The sequence below is a fragment of the Pelodiscus sinensis genome, chromosome 19 (genome assembly GCF_052426305.1).
Source record: "Pelodiscus sinensis isolate ZL-2025 chromosome 19, ASM5242630v1, whole genome shotgun sequence".
Taxonomy (NCBI): domain Eukaryota; kingdom Metazoa; phylum Chordata; order Testudines; family Trionychidae; genus Pelodiscus; species Pelodiscus sinensis.
In genome coordinates this window covers 6,410,234-6,420,011 of record NC_143070.1, presented here as the reverse complement: position 1 = coordinate 6,420,011, position 9,778 = coordinate 6,410,234, and positions in this window count along the sequence as shown.

Below are 9,778 nucleotides of genomic sequence, written 5' to 3'. Positions count from 1 at the left end.
CAATGCAGTATAAGCACTTAGAGCCATGGTAGGGAGAAATGCCTCTACCCATTGGTCTCAACCCCAGCTCACAACTGCCATGGGCAAAGGGCAGTTGACTATCCCACAGCCCCAGGCCTGCAGCTGCCATTGCAGGGAAAGGTGTCCCTCCCCTTTCCCCCCATCGCAGCAGCATCAGAGCTGGGGAAGAGGGAGCTGGTTGGGAGTCGTCTGTCCCGAATGTAGCCTTTCAGTGGCCTACACTTCACATCCCTCCATTCTTGAGCTCAGCCCCCAGCTGGAGCCCTCAAACCCTCAGACCTCTATCTCAGCACTGAGACCCTTATCCCCAGCCTCACCCCACAGTTAGCCTTCACTCCCCGGCTCTTTGCCCCAGCCCTGAGCCTCCTTTCGACATCCAAACCCCTGAGTCCCATTCCTACTTAGTTCTGTGTACCAATATGGAGATGGTGTGTCACACATTCTTTCCATATTGGTGCCCCTAACAAAATTCATTTTGTACATGTGTGGGAAAAATTGAATAGAACACTGTGTATAACTGCCCTGAGTGTGAAAAAAGCTTCAGTGAGAGGTCAGACCTTGTTAGACATAGGAGAATCCATACTGGAGAGAAACCCTTCAGTTTCTCCTGTGCCACAACCAATACTACCGCACCGTACACAGATGAAGGTTATGAAAACCAATCTCACCAAATCTAAACAGGTTCTCATGATCCCAAATAATCTGCCACATTTCCAGGACAATGTATACCTTAGATGCTACCTAAAAGAGCACGCTGTGCCAATTCTTTAGAATCTAAAATCAAAAGATTTATTAATAATGAAGAAAAAATTTTGAGAGTAAAATTGTTAAAGGAAACAAATTAAATACACTAAGGCTACGTCTAGACTACACCCCTCTGCTGGCAGAGGAATGTAAAGTACACGTTTTGAAAGTGCAAATGAAGCAGGGATTTAAATATCCTGTACTTCATTTGCATAATTGCATCATGGTGCTTTTTTGAACAAGCACCATTTCAAAAGTAAAACTGGTTTAGATGCGGTTCTTTTGAAAACGGGGTGCTTTTTTGAAAGATCCTGTACTCATTTTTTGAGGAATACAGGATCTTTTGAAAATGCATCCTGTTTTTGAAAGAACCACATCTAAACCACGGTTTTACTTTTGAAATGGCACTTGTTCGAAACAGCGCCACGATGCCGTTATGCAAATGAAGCATGGGATATTTAAATCTCCGCTTCAGTTGCACTTTTGAAACATCTAATTTACATCCCTCTGCCGACAGAGGGGTGTAATCTAGATGTAGCCTAATTGCAATGTTCCTGGTGCAGGCTTGTAGCAGAGATGGAGTAAACTGCTATCTTAAATATTTTTAGAGCACGTCATTTGTTAGGGTGGGTCATCAGACCTTTTGGCTCAATTCATAGCAAAGATGCCCCTAAAGTAACGAGGTGGAATGAAGACAGAAATGGAAACAAAGATGGAGGAACTCGCAGGCCCCTCTTTATACCCTTGCCCATACGGAGGGTGTGACGGGGTACAGTCACAGATGACCTCTTGAGGGTGCCTCCCAGAGTGCTGATACAGCCACTTCCACTTGCCTTCCTGCTCTCGGGCTCCTCACTGCCCAGTCCTACTGGGCCAGCTCCACTGCTCTCCCCCAGCCAAGGCCCTGAGCTGAGGTCTCTGCCCCCCGAGAAGCAGTGTAGACACTAAACCTCTTCAGGTCCAAGGCAATTAGGCTGTGTCTATATTGGCACCCTTTTCCGGAAAAGGGATGCTAATGAGACACTTCGGAATTGCAAATGCCGTGGGGATTTAAATTTTCCTACTTGAAATTAGGAATAAGGGATCTTCCGGAAAAGGGTTTATTTATCCCATCTAGACTGGCGCTTTTCTCCGGCAAAACCCCGAGCCGGAAAAAAGCGGCAGCCATGTTCATACAAATGCCGCCGGGGATATTTAAATCCCCGCGGAATTTGCAATTCCGAAGTGTCTCATTAGCATCCCTTTTCCGGAAAAGAGTGCCAATGTAGACAGCCTTACAGTTTAGGGTACAGCTTCCAGGGATGACCCCAAATGGGATCAAACCCTGAAGAATTAGGTAAGCCACCTTTTACAATGTAAGGGGGAATGTATGCACTGATTGCTCCCCTAGGTAACAATTGTTTACACTGGGTTTGATAGAAAATAAAAGTGATTTTATTAAGTATGAGCAGTAGGGTTTAAGTGGTAATAAGTGAGAACAGGCAGAGCAAAGTAGGTTACAAAACGAAACAAAACGCTTGGTTAATTCTACACTGGCACCTCAGTACAAACACTTCAAACTCACCCTAAAACCTCTTTTCCAGCTGCTCCTCCAAAACAGGCTGTCCCTCCACCCTGGTGTCTTCAGCTTCTTCCTTCAGGTGCTGCCCAGCCAAAAGACCAAGGCCCCAGCTTTCCTATTCTTTTTTAAAGATTTGAGGCCACTCCCTACCAACCACTGCTTAGACTTAAGGACAAAAGAGATTGTTTAACAGTTGCTCATCAAGACTTTGAGAGTGACACCTTCCATGCCCCTTCTTCACACATTTGAAACCCACAAAGCATTCCCCACTCTGTCTAATTTTATACACAAAAAGGATACATACATCTTGGGTGTGTCTAGACTGGCAAGACTGTCTAGACTGGCAAGATTTTGCACATAAACTTGCTAGCTGTCTACACTTGCCGCTTGAATTTGTGCAAGAACACTGATGTTCTAATGTAAGAATTCAGTGCTTCTTGCACAAATACTTTGATGCTCCCGCTCAGGGATAAGCCCTCTTGCGCAAGAATACTTATGCAAGAGGGCCAATGTAGACAGGCACCTTAATTTTTTGCACAATAAAGCCCAATGGCTAAAATGGCCAGAGCTTTTTTGTGCAAAAGTGCATCTATACTGGGCACAGATGCTTTTGCGCAAAAACATCCATGCCAATCTAGACACTCTTTTGCGGAAATACTTTTTAACAGAAAAACTTTTCCTTTAAAAGTATTTCCGCAAAATCATGCCAGTCTAGATGCAGTCCATAAGACTGGACATACTGGGTCAGACCAAAGGTCCATCTAGCCCAGCATCTTGTTAGCCGACTTTGGTCAATCCCAGATGCCCCACAGGCAGAGGTCACAACAGGTAATCCTCACTGTCACCCACCTCCAGAGAAACAGAGGCTAGGGACACCATTCCTAACCATCCTGGTCCTAACCTCCATGAATCTAGCTAGCTCTTTTTTGAACTTTGTTAAAGTTCTAGCCTTTGCTATATCCTCTGGCAAGGAGTCCCATAGGTTGACTGCGATGAGTGAAGAAAAACTTCCTTTTGTTTGTTTTAAACAAAATCCAGGGAAGGTGGTGGGCTGGGTCCTCAGGTGGCATGCTAGATAAGGTTTATATCTCCAGAGTCAGGGGTGGTGGGTTCAAGTCATGCCAGCCCCAGAACTGCCAGACACTCTTCTCTACCCTCCCAGGCCTGGAGCAGGTGCCCAGCTGAAGGGGGGCAAGATAAGGCCCCTGGTGTTAGTAGTGGGGAGGGGGCAGGTCCTCCAGCAGCCTCGTGGATAAGGCCAGGGCTGGCTTTAGGCCAATTCCCTGGAATGGGGCCCTGGGCACCTGGCATATGTGCATTGCCATCCTGAACAACTGGCACATGCCCCCCAATTATGCAGCATTGTCCTGAGCTCCCTGCTGCCTCCCAGGAACCCAGCACATCCCAGTTAATGATTGGGTGTGATTGGGTGTGGGTGAAAAATTCCCTTGGATTTCGCCCTCTTCTCTCTGATAATCCAATATCAGCAAAACTCCACTGATTTCCCCATTTCCAATTGAATGACCAAAGTCAAAGTAAAATCCCCTTCAGCTCATGATCCAGGGGACAAGCAAGGGCCTGTTGCTGGCTGCAGGAGTCAACCTCGCTGGCAGTGGCAGGGGAGGCAGAGTGACCTCTGATGTCCCAGGCAGAGGGGGGATGATCAGGGATAAGGTGGGAAGTGTCTCCCAGCCTTCACTCTGGAGTCACAACCCAGCTCCATAACTACCCCCCTGGCCTTTACCCTGGGATCCAGCACCCAGTTTTGCCTGCAGGGTGTGGAAGGCCCCTTGGCTCTTGCCTCTCCCTGTGGTGTCCCTACACAGGGATGGGCCCGAGGGTCTGGTGTTATCACTCCTCTCCCCTGGAGGTGTAGCTCCTTCCCCATGGGCTTAGTCATCTCCCAAGCCTGGGGCACTGGCAGGGAGCCAATCTCTGCCCCAGGGTGGGAGCTGGAGTCACCAATACGAGAGCAACACTGGTAACCTGCAACTCCTCAGGTTTGCCTGAGACCTGGAACCAGCAGCAGAGAGAGAGGTGAGAATTCCCACCACAGAGCCCCCAGAGCAGGGATCAGGAATGTACCTTGCCCCTCCCCACAGTCCTGGCTCTGCCCCAGCTTTTCCACAGAGCAGTGTCCTTCCGACTTCCCTCGGCTGCTCTGTCCCACGTGCCCCAGCTGGGCTCTCCCTGGTGCAGATCCCGTCATACCCACCCAGCCCAGGGGCTGCTCCGGGCTGGGAAACAGGCTCCCAGCAACTGCTGTGCCCAGCCCTAGGGCAGCACCCTGGGATCCTCACCTCTCTCTGCAGCCAGCGCCTCTGGAAGGGAAGAGAAAAACCCATCACTGGTGGGGGCAGTGCCCAGGGCTAATGTCCCAGCTCTGCCCTGCGCTGCCAGAGGGACCCTGGGGAGTAAGGCCAAGGAGCCAGCTTGTCACAGGCATTTCCACACCCAGCCATGCAGCGAGGCCCCTGGGATTCCACACACACCAGAACAGGGGAGGTGCCCAACTCCTATGGGCACCAATGGGAGTTAGGGGCCAAGCCTGGTCTGGGGCTTCTGAAACTCCCAGCAGGTGCCTGTGCGACTCACTGGGCACTTACCTAGCTCTGAGCATCTGGCCCAAGGGGCGCAGACGTGCAGCTGGTGTCAGTCAGGGAGGCTCCATGGACGTCCAGGAAGCTGAGACTCCAGCCCTGAGTCTGTGACAATGTGTCCCACAGCAACCAGTTCCCAAGGAATCTCCCCCTACCCCTTGGCCTGTGCAGGCTGGGCTGCAGGGAGACACCTTGTGCAGCAAGAGGGGAAATCTACAGGGGCAAGGACAGTGGGGGTGGCACCTTCACTCCATGCGCCTGTTCTCAGCCACTCACATCTCTATGGGAACCTGCCTTTCTGCTCAGAGCAGCTTCCCTGGGCTCAGAACCTTGCCAGCCCCTCCTCAGGAACAGTCACTGGGTGTCTCAGGAAATCCAGCTGGGCCTTTCCAGGCCCTGTGGACTGCGTTTCCGTGCAGGCAGGTGTGACTGAATTTAACTGAGCAGCACAAATACCCCTGGCAAGTGAACCCCCAGCTCCCTTGCTGGGCGCCTCCCCCCAGCACAGAGATGGTCACAGCCCAGCCCCTCAGTCACCCCCTAACTCCCAGTGCAAAATCCCAGGCTCCGGTTCCAGACCTGGACATCAAGCTGCAAGTCAGAGAGTGAGCAAAACAGAGGACAAAAAGACACAGGAAGTAATTTTTCCACTCTACTCAGCACTGATGGGCTGTGCCTACACTGGGCCACTTATTCCGGAAAAGCAGCTGCTTTTCCGGAATAACTTGCCAGCTGTCTACACTGGCCCCTTGAATTTCCAGAAAAGCACTGACGATCTACTGTAAGAAATCAGCTGCTTTTCCGGAAATACTATGCTGCTCCCGTTCGGGCAAAAGTCCTTTTTCCGGAAAACTGTTCCGGAAAAGGGCCAGTGTAGACAGCCCAGTAGTGTTTTCCGCAAAAAAGCCCCAATCGCAAAAATGACGATCGGGGCTTTTTTTGCGGAAAGTGCTTTTTCGGAAAAGCATCCTGCCAATGTAGACGCTCTTTTTCCGGAAATACTTATAACGGAAAACTGTGCCGTTCTAAGCATTTCCGGAAAATCATGCCAGTGTAGACGTAGCCATGGAGTACTGTGTCCAGTTCTGGGCAGCAACACTTCAGAAAAGATGTGGACAAATTAGAAAGTCCAGCAGAGAGCAATTAAAATGATGACAGGTCTAGAAAACATCACTTACGCAGAAAGATTGAAAATAAATTGGGTTTGTTTAGTGTGGAGAAGAGTGAGGGGAACACGAGAACAGTTTTCAGGGATGTAAAAGTTTGTTATAAAGAAGAGAGTGATAAGTTGCTTTCCTTAACCATGGAGGACAGAACAAGGAATAATGTGCTTAAGTTCCAGCAAGGGAGACTTGGTTTAGACATTAGCAAAAACTGTCAGGGGAGTTTGGAGGTGAAAGTAAGCAGTAAGCAGGTCACCCTGGTACGCAGTGCTGACAAGAACTGGCTGAGCTGTAGCAAAAGCCTGCAGGGAGCTATTTGAAGAGCTGGCAGAGATTAGGTTGCAATAGGTCTGTACTTGTAAGAAATGTTAACCCATTTTCACTGCTGGGGTAGGTTAACAGTAGAAGAAGTTACCTAGGGAGGTTGTGGAATCTCCCATAGGTTAGACCAGGGGTGGCCAACCCATTCTGGGCAAAGAGGCAAGATAGCAGTGGATCCAGCTCAAAGAGCCGGGACAAAGTTGTTGAGGGGGGAAAAAAAAGTTCCACCCCTTTAAGAAAATGCATTTTGAGGCTTTTTGGCCACAACAGGCTCCCACCGCCATCTTTAATTCTACATCTTTCATGACTGTGCCAGACAGCTCCCCTGCCCAGGTCAGCACAGGGAGCCGGGAGGAGAGAGCCATTTTTCGGGTTGCGGGGGCAACTTACGAGTCACAGGGTGGGGGAGAGAGCTGCATGCAGCTCGTGAGCCTCAGGTTGGCCACAGCTGGGTTCGACAAACACCCTTCAAGGACAGGTTAGATAATACTAATCCTACCTTGGTTCAGGGGACGGAACTGGATGTCCTATTGAGGTCCTCCAATCAGGGAGGAGCTTATTAAAAGAATCAGTAAGGAAAAGGTTTATTGGAACAGCCCATATAAAAAGGGCTGCTCAGCAGAACAGAGGGCAGTCTCTCCCTGGGATGCAAGGGAGAAGGACTGGCTGTACTGCTGGCAGGGGAGCAATAGGATGCTCTAATCTGAGGACGGAGTAGGTCTAGACTACGGTTTTGTTGAGAAAAAGCTATGGATTTTTCGAAAGATCCCTTATGCCTCATTTTAAGAGGGATAAGGGATCTTTCAGAAAAGGCTTTATTTTCCGAAAGATCCGCGTTTAGACTGACGCTTTTTTCCGGCAAAGCTCCAAGCCAGAAAAAAGCGGCAGCCATTTTTTTGCTAATGAAGTAGGGGGAGATTTAAATCCCCACTTCATTTGCAATTGCGATATGTCTAATTTGCATCCCTTTTACGAAAAAGGGATGCAGTCTAGACACAGCCTTAATGAGTGAGCTCGGAGACAGGGCTGGCTTTAGGCTGATTTGCCCAATTCCCCCGAATCGGGTCCCGTGCCTAAAAGGGCCCCATGCCCTAAAGCCAGAGGGCTCCGTGCCCTAAACCCAGAAGTGTGCAAGGTGCACTGGCGTGCCGGGCGTGCTGCAGGAGGGGGCGTCGGCCCTGGAGGAGGAGCGTGGCTGCTTCTGTGCGCTGCAGGAGGTGGAGTCGGCCTGTGAGTTTGGCTGGAAAGTGGGACTCTGTCCTGTTGCTGGGGATTTAAAGGGGCTGTGAGTTGTTTCTTTGTGTGTTGGGTTGTTTTGGGTTTTTTTTTTTTTTTTGCTCAACCTGCACTTCCTAAATCTGGCCCTGCTTGGAGTGCCCCCAGCCTTGCTCTGAGGCAGTGAGTGTAAGTGATGTGAAGGTTAAAGAGGCTCAAAGGCTTGTGTCAGACTTCTGGGAAGAGGCATGCAGACCTCCCACATCCGAAAGGAGAATAGATTAAAGGCCTGAGCCCTAGAATTCCCAGGGCTGTATACAGTGACTAGACTCTGCCCAGTGCCAGCTGGCTCAGAAGCACATGGGACCCAGCAATTCAGTTGGCTCACAACAGACTAGTGACTGTACAAGGGCTCGCTAGGGCGCCATATAGCATTTAGGGCTCCCAGGCTGTGTCTAGACTACATGGCTCCATCGATGGAGTCATGTAGATTAGACAGATAGGCAAAGGCAAATGAAGCTGCGATTTAAATGATCGCGGCTTCATTTAAATGTACATGGCTGTCGCGCAGAGCCGACAAACAGCTGATGAGCTGTTTGTCCGCTCAGCGCGCTAGTCTGGACACTTCCCTGCCGACATCAAAGCCCTTTGTCGGCAGCCCCGTTATTCCTCGTGGGATGAGGTTTACCGGGGCTGCCGACAAAGGGCTTTGATATTGGCAGGGGAGCGTCCAGACTAGCGCGCTGAGCAGACAAACAGCTCATCAGCTGTTTGTCGGCTCAGTGCGGCAGCCATGTAAATGTAAATGAAGCCGCGATCATTTAAATTGCGGCTTCATTTGCCTTTGCCAAAAAAACAAATCTACATGGCTCCGTCGACGGAGCCATGTAGTTTAGACGTACCCCCATTGACTGAAATCCTAGGGAGCGTCTACACAGCAGCGTTATTTCGGAATAACAAAGAGCGTGTCTATACAGCAAGCCGTTATTTCAAAATATTGTCAAGCTGGAGGTCGTCTTATTCCAACTCCTGTGACCCTCATTTCACGAGGAGTAAGAGAAGTTGGAGGAAGAGTGCTCTTAAAAGCCAAATTAAGCTATTTCTACTTCAGCTATGCAATTGACGTAGCAGAAGTTGTGTATCTCAATTGGATGTTCACCCTGCTGTGTAGATGTGCCCCTAGAGACCACTTCTGCGCAGCTTGCATTGGTGTATCTGGGAAAGGGCAGCTAAGTAGCTTCACCCGTGTCTCAACAGAAATGAAAATATCAGCAGTTCAATGGTGAGCAATGCACCTGGAATTGATAAGTGACTTTATGGCAAAGTGTCTCTGCTTTATTTCCTGAAAGTCTAATGTTCACAGCCTGTCCCCTTCCCAGCTGCCAGCTGATTTCAGCTACAGCAGTGGCAAACTCAGCTTGCAGAACCGTTTTTTTTTTTCATGTGACCTCAGTTAGGCTGTAAGAAAATTAGCTCAGGAATATGAAACAATGAAAGGAAACTAATAAAACAGAACATACACTTTATGCAGGGATGCGACAGAGATTCCTCTCCATCTCCAGCTCTCTCAAATGATCTGAAATCACCCTGGACTCCCCCAGTGTCCTTTCCAAAGGCTGGAGTCCCCTTGGGCTCATTAAGGGACGACAATGGCAGTGAATCCATGGCTGTCCTGGGACGGAGCGCAGAAATGACTGAGCACTGTGTCCTCCCATCAGGGCCAGCCAGCTCTGCTGGCCCACATTTGCTGTGGCCCCAAATCCTCCCTACTGCATGGGGGTTACAACTGGTGCGCTCCCCTGAGCAGCACCAAAGCGCGTGCGGCCCCCGAAAAGTGCCAGGTGGTGGGAAAGGCTCTGCTGCCTCCTTCGACCTTTCACCCCTGTGCAGAGGTTGGTCACCCTCTGGCCCAAGGCACTGCAGATTCAGGGGCAGATTCCATCTCACCTGCAGCTTGTATTGCAGGGGGGGGAGGGGACGGGCTTTTAGCTCTTTCTCCCACTTCTGAAAGAGAAAGTTCTGCATGGGTTAGTTAGCTGGGGCAGGGGCCAGGCTGGCTGAAGGCAGGGAGGGCAAAGTGGATACTGAAGTTAGGGCAGCGTGATGGGTCCTCCAGTAGCCTGGTGTGTAAAGCATCAACCTGGGGTGGTGGG